At 43.0% G+C, this 7,483-nt stretch overlaps 1 long non-coding RNA gene across 1 annotated transcript; it reads left to right on the plus strand.

The window, feature by feature from the left end:
* The first annotated feature begins 730 nt into the window (after positions 1-730).
* Positions 731-6,780, plus strand: LOC132538674 (uncharacterized). Its single transcript, XR_009550027.1, has 3 exons — positions 731-979; positions 5,311-5,384; positions 6,197-6,780. It is a non-coding gene; the product is annotated as an uncharacterized LOC132538674 (long non-coding RNA).
* Positions 6,781-7,483: the final 703 nt, after the last annotated feature.

Here is a 7,483-nt window from a genome sequence, read left to right on the forward strand (position 1 = left end):
GAAGTAAATACTTTATAAAAACACTTATTATTAAAGTCAAAAAAAAAAGCAACCCAGGTGATGGTACAGTGACCAGAGAATCGAACTTGAAAGCCGGAGGTACGCAGCGTGATCCCCAGCAAGGCGTTTACCCTCGTGAGTTCCTGTTTCTCTTTTTCTCTTACTCTATTTACCTATCTATCTCTATCTTTATCTCTGTCTCTCTCGCTAGTGAATGAGACCTTTTTAAAAACTAAGATTGGGTCCATACTCCCAGAGGGATAAAGAATAGGAAAGCTATCAGAGGAGGGGATGGGATACGGAGATCTGGTGGTGGGAACTGTGTGGAGTTGTACCCCTCTTATCCTATGGTTTTGTCAGTGTTTCCTTTTTATAAATAAAATTTTAAAAATAACTTTAAAGAAAGCTAAGAATAAAACTAATGCTGGAAAAATATTGTATTTTCCGAGATCAGATGAGATCAGGCGTGTTACCAGCGTGGTATGGCGTAGACAAAAATATTGTATTTTCATAAAATGTGAAGGAAGTAAGTAAGGAGCTCAGAAAGAATGGGTGGCGTTGAGACTCGAACATTATTTGAAGTGCTAGCTGAGTGTCATGTACTGAACTGAGCCTCTGAGTCAAGGCCGGGAAGCCTTCTCTCCACATGTTACACAAGTTCTGTTCACCCGAATGAACATCAGAGCCTCTTGCAAAATGAACTTGTTCAGAGTACTGATCTCTACCGCGTTTCTGCAGATAAACCCGGTGCGGAGACAGAAAGTCCCCTTGAAAGGAAGCAGAAATGAGTGGACATTTGACATAGAAACAAAGGCGCTGCTCTCCGAGATGCTGAAACTCATGACTGTACCTGTTTCCCTGATGTACCAGCTGCACCGGGCTTTGATCCTACACCTCCCCGAAGGCCGTGCGGGAATCCCTGGGGTCATTTGCCTCTTGAGTCCCCAGAATGGCGGGTTGAGCTGGAGAGCCATAAATGGTAAGTAGCAGTGCTGGGATTCGAACCAATCTGGTGCTCCTCTGCCAAGTGCTTTCTCTGCTGTTGAGTTCCTGTTCCCTTGCTGCTATCAGCAGCACTCATCAGCCATGCTGGACTGAGGTCAGAGAGAGCGGTTCCCGTGAAGTAACTGTCCTCCCAGCTGGAGCACAGAAGAGCGTATTTTATGGTCCAGGCTCTCTGTGGCGTTTACATGGGAGAGTCTCTAGCCTAAGATGCATCAAAGCGTCCTGGAACCTCGCCTCTGCAGAGCCCTGCTCCTCTAGGGAAAGACAGAAAAGATAAAGCAGAACAAAATGTTTGCTAGTCAGGAACCTAAAGATAAGATATAGCAGATGAGGGAGCCGGGGGTGGCGTAGAGGGTTAAGCGCACGTGGCGCGAAGTGCAAGCACCTGCTTAAGGATCCCAGTTCGAGCCCCCGGCTCCCCACCTGCAGGGGAGTCGCTTCACAGGTGGTGAAGCAGGTCTGCAGGTGTCTGTCTTTCTCTCCCCTCTCTCTGTCTTCTCCTCCTCTCTCCATTTCTCTCTGTCCTGTCCAACAACAACGACAGCAAGAACAACAAGAATAATAACTACAACAACAAGGGCAACAAAAGAGAAAATAAATAAATAAAAATTTTTTAAAAAATTTTAAAAATATAATAGATGATATTTGGGGGTCTCCATTTTGGGAAAAGCTAGGAAGTCTATTTTAGGTATATTCCTGAAAAGTTTTAAGTAAAATTTTGCTAGAGTTTGACTTAAAACTGTTAGAGATCACTGGTCTCAATGGTGTGTGTGTGTGTGTGTGTGTGTGTGTGTGTGTGTGTGTGTGTGTGTGTGTGTGTATGTGAGAGTGTGTGTGTGTGTGAGAGTGTGTGTGTGAGTGTGTGTGAGTGTGTGTGTGAGAGTGTGTGTGAGTGTGTGTGTGAGTGTGAGTGTGTGTGTGTGTATGTGTGTGAGTGTGTGAGTGTGTGTGAGAGTGTGTGTGTGTGAGTGTGTGTGTGTGTGAGTGTGTGTGAGTGTGTGTGTGTGTGAGTGTGTGTGTGTGTGTGAGTGTGTGTGAGTGTGTGTGAGTGTGTGTGAGTGTGTGTGTGAGTGTGTGTGTGCGTGTGTGAGTATGTGTGTGAGTGTGTGTGTGTGTGTGAGTGTGTGTGTGAGTGTGTGTGTATGTGAGAGTGTGTGTGTGTGTGAGAGTGTATGTGTGTGAATGTGTGTGTGTGTGTTTGCGTGTGTGAGTGTGTGTGTGTGTGTGTGCGCGTGTGTGTGAGTGTGTGCGTGTGTGTGACTGTGTGTGTGTGAGTGTGTGTGTGTGTGTGAGAGTGTGTGTGAGTGTGTGTGTGTGTTGAACATGTTCAAAGCTTTGAGCTGGACAAAGTAGGAAGGCACGAATGAGGGAAATGCCCACAATCACTGAAATAAGATGCACAGTGTTCTAGTGAGACAAAAGAGCAGACTGCAGAACTACAGATTCAATTCTCTCACAGGTCATTTTTTCTTTTTTATTTTCCTTTTATTTGATAGGACAGAGTTAGATTGAGAGAGGGGAATAGAGAAGGAGAGAGAAAGAGAAACAGCTGCAGACTTGCTTCACTGCTCATGAAGGCCCCCACCCCCCTGCAGGTGGGGACTGGAGTTTTGAACCTAGGTCCCTGCACACGGCAATATGTCTGCTCAGTTGAGCACGGGACTGACCAGCCTCAGTACACAGTATTTGTACAGAGCGGATATAGTAAACCTTCGTTCGCTAAGTATTTTGGAGTTACCTGTAATCATAACAGGAGATTCGGTCTTCAGTGTCAAAAGTCTCAGGTTTTTTGGGGGTTTTTTTTATCGCTTTCCATAAATCCTCTTTGAGATGATAATATATTTAGTTAAATTGTGTGGTGAAGCCATATCTGAAAACAAAATCTATCAAATATCATGATTTCAAAGAATGCACCTTGATAGAATTTAAAATCTGGGTGGAACTAGAGCCCTGCACACGCTCTGGCTAGTGCACGGATTAACCCTGGGATTCAGGAGCCTCGGGCATGAGAGTCTGTTTGCATAACCATGAAGCTATCGACCCACTATCCTGGGTGGAACTACTGTAACAGTGTGCTTAGGCTGGGGAGACAGCATAATGGTCATGCAAAACTTTCGTGCCTGAGGCTTCAAAGGTCCTAGGTTCATTCCCCAGCACCTCTATAGGCCAGCACTGAGTAGTCCTCTGTTATAAAAGCAAAAATTAAATATTAAAATGACGTGATTAAAAACAGACTCCTGTTGGAAGCTATAAAGCCTCCAAGTCACCCAATTCACTCTGGCCAGACTTAGCTCTAAGTATCAAGCCTTCTGGGAGTCGGGTGAAGCGCAGTGGATTAAGCGCACAAGTCGCAAAGCGCAAGAACCAGCATAAGGATCCTGGTTCGAGCCCCCAGCTCCCCACCTGCAGGGGAGTCGCTTCACAGGCGGTGAAGCAGGTCTGCAGGTGTCTATCTTTCTCTCCTCCTCTCTGTCTTCCCCTCCTCTCTCCATTTCTCTCTGTCCTATCCAACAACGGCAACATCAATAACAACAATGATAACTACAATAATAAAAAAACAAGGGCAATAAAAGGGAATAAATAAATTAATTTAAAAATAGAAGAAAAAAAAGAATCAGGCCTTATGGCTTTTACTCCACTGGGTTCTTTTTGTTCACTGTTGGGCCTTGACAGCCTACTAACTTTTTAAAAGCAAAATCTTTTTTTAAAACAAGCACTATATTTTGAACAAGTGAGGCTATTGACTTATTGGATATGTTTATCTTGGAAAAGGTTGGATGACTGTACATTGATTTTTGCTTCACTTGTTAATTAATAGGATATTATTTCACAATAAAGTAAAAATCTTCATGTTATTCAAGCTGAGACTCACAGGCCCTTTGGGAAATTTATTTTGGAAATGCTCATCTTTGCTACAGATTCATTATGCTTTAACTAAGATTTGCTGTGCCCAGGCACATAAAAGGCAGTTTCTGCTAATTGACTAATGACCCCCACACATGACTCACCAAAAAGTCACTCACAGCACTTTTTTTTTTTCAGCATTGATGTGATCTCTGCAGAGCATTCTGCTCCCTCGGGCATTCAAACAATGGCAGATCAAGCTGAACCAACCTGACACTTTTCCGAGAATTTCTTTTCTAAAGTTGTTGCAATAGACTGGAAGTCACTGCATAATTCACAAGGCAGTACTTTTTGGAAATGTTAATGGGAGTGTGTTGTGTCTATTAGTTAAATTTCCATTAAGGCTCGGGCCTGAGTCATGAGAAAGCACAGCGGATGCCCACAGCAGGGTTCTCTGCATCAGCCCTTAGTCTCCATGGCCTCATACAAGGACAGATCATCGCGATAGCTATAAATTGAAATGAACAAATTTGGTGGCTTCCTCTGTTTGCCTGCTTACAGCAAAGCATTAGGAAGAAAGCTTTTCTGTCTACGGTGGTTCCTCTTATCTGCAAGTCTATATAATTCCCTAATGCAGCAGGGCTTAACTTCATAGTATTTCATATCTACTCTCTTTAATGCTATTTGACTTCACATGATGAAGACTCTTTTTAAGAAATTCTGGGATGGCAGAACATATGAATCAGCATGGTAATAAGCACGCATTTCCAATGAAGTATCTGTTCACTGTTGCATCAGGCTGTGACAGTCACAGCACAAATACTTCATGATAATTGTAATATCCAAGAAAAACATTTTGTCCAACTCTGAAGATAGCTGTTCAAATTTTTTAAAAACTTATCTTTATTTATTTATTGGATAGAGACAACCACAAATTGAGAGGGAAGAGGGAGATAGAGAGGGAGAGAGGCTTAAATCCCTGCTTTCCCTGTGCAGGTGGGGACTGGGTGAGGCTTGAACCTGGGTCCTTATGCATTGTAGCGTGCGCACAACCAGGTGCGCCACCACCCGGCCAGAGATGTTCAAATTTTTTCAAAATCAAATAAGATCAAAGATATATTTGTGGCTAAAAATTAAAATAAACTTTAAGGGCATGTATTACACATCACCACTGAGAGCTCTTTCCTTATCAAGCAATAAGACATTTTCACCAGTGGCACTAGCTTTCAAATCAAACATTTGCCTTTGTCCTTTTCTGCCATCTTGATCTTAATTCCATACATTTTCTTTGCGCTTGCTTTCACATTGCTGAAATAGCAGAGTTGCTGGTCCTGCCATCTCACCGAGTTTTGGTGGAAACGCCAAGTCTTCGAGGACAGAGTGAGGATGGGACTACAGCAGAACTGCCCTGTTCATCAGAGTTCCCCTTATGACGGGTCTTTCTGCTCCCCCCTCAGACAGAGAAAGGAGAAAATACAGAGCACATTGCCTCTCACGGGCACCTGGCATGACTGCCGACCCTCTCACGCCTCTAGGTAAGCTATGCACACTCTCTTTGCTTCCCTTCTCATCAATTAAATCAACACGTAGCTGAAAGGGGTATATTCTAGCTCAACTTTTATATTGCCTAGGTCAGTAACACTCTAGTCATCATGTTTAAATGCTCCCTATTTGTCTGGAAGGTAACTGTAAACATCTGTTAAGTATCAAAACCTGAGAATTGATTTTTTTTTTTTTAGATCAAATTTGCTTTCTTAAATCGTCATGGGGTATCCTGGGATTGATGGTCCTACCGATCCATCAGTTAAAAAAGAAGAGTTCACTGAGGAATCTAGCACACTGATTTCAGGAAGAATTGTATTGCTGTGAAAAGAAAAAGAGACAGACTAGAGAAGAGTGAGGCGGGCTGGTCTGCCCTCTAGGTCTCGGGTTTCACAGGTTTGGATATTGCCTGGCCTTTGTCTTCGATCTCACAGGATAAGACATGACCTGGTCATAGATTCCTGTGCTGAGTATGGGCCCCAGATCAGATTGATGGGGTCTACAGTCCACAATATTTAGACCCCTTTCCCCTATTTGGGAGCTGCTCTCTTCCCTGATCCAGCTTCCTAGCCCTTTATCCAGCCATGACATCCTCTCCCCAGACAATAACTTGGGTCCACCTGCCTATCAGAGGTCAGGCTCAGGCAAAAACTAGTAGGGTCATGGGCCCTTTGGAATACAACTCAAATAGGCCTACTAGCTATCTTCAAAATGGAGACCTCAAATCTTCATCTGCAATATTCCAGCCTTAAGGTTCATGACTAGTCAGCAATCTGTATGGCTTTATATGTTAACTCTTTTTCAGCCACCAGGTTCCAGATGCTGCCATGATGCCGACCAGACTTCCCTGGACAGACAACCCCACCAATGTGTCCTGGAGCCCTGCTTCCCCAGAGCCCTGCCCCACTAGGGAAAGAGAGAGACAGGCTGGGAGTATGGATCCACCTGCCAACACCCATGTTCAGCAGGGAAGCAGTGACAGAAGCCAGACCTTCCACCTTCTGCATCCCACAATGACCCTGGGTCCATGCTCCCAGAGGGATAAAGAATAGGAAAGCTGTCAGGGGAGGGGAGGGGATACGGAGTTCTGGTGGTGGGAATTGTGTGGAGTTGTACCCCTCTGATCCAATGGTTTTGTCAGTGTTTCCTTTTTATAAATAAAATTTTTTTTTTAATTATGGCCTGGTTTCTCAAATCTCCTGGCCTGTATATTGTTATATGGAAAATTAAGAAATGTTATGCATGTACAAATTATTGTATTTACTGATGACTGTAAAACATTAATCTCCCAATAAAAGAAAATAAATATTAAAAATAAGTAGATGTCTTTAAAAATAAAACAACAGATACTCTTAGAATTAAAAAAAAAATCTTCTGGCCTGGTAATTGAGCCCCTGCCCCTACTTAGTGGGACCAAAAGTCATTTTCTTTCTACTAAGATTGTTTCCAAGCCAAGGGCCTCTGGGACATGTGGTCTTTCCTGTGCTCTACAGAGGCTGCCAGTTCCAGATTCCTTTTTAAAATCCACTTGTGACCGACCTAGACAATTTTGTGGTTTTTTTAATCATGCTCACCTCCATATGCAAGCAGTTTCCTAATAGATTCCAAGGAATACAGCAGTATATCTTAAATCTCCTATGGGCAATAAAGTCACTTCCTGTGTCTTTATTTAACGCAATCCTGCAAGGAACGCCTCCTTGTAAAACAGCAGACAAGACAGTGCTCTGATGGCTGGCGTCTGAAGGGACTCCAACCCCTGCTTATCAAGCCAGTGGATTTCACAGCTGACTTTCAAAGTTACCATGGAAATAAAGACAAAACTATGGGAAGATGCTAGATGAAAACACACATCACAGAGCATCTGTTCTTTAAGTCAGTCACTTTCTAAAAAACAACAGACTGCAAATATCTAAGTTTGTGCTAGTTTTTCAGTTATGAAAACATTGATTTTTCACTATTTTGTGAATTTCTCATTTTTATGAGAATTTTCAAAAGGCCTTAACTGACCCTTTTTTATTGTTAAGTCCTACAAATCAATGTTAAAGTCTTCAATTCGTCAGATAATTAAGGTATGAAAACAATCTGTAGTCAA

The sequence above is a fragment of the Erinaceus europaeus genome, chromosome 5 (assembly GCF_950295315.1).
Source record: "Erinaceus europaeus chromosome 5, mEriEur2.1, whole genome shotgun sequence".
Lineage (NCBI taxonomy): Eukaryota > Metazoa > Chordata > Mammalia > Eulipotyphla > Erinaceidae > Erinaceus > Erinaceus europaeus.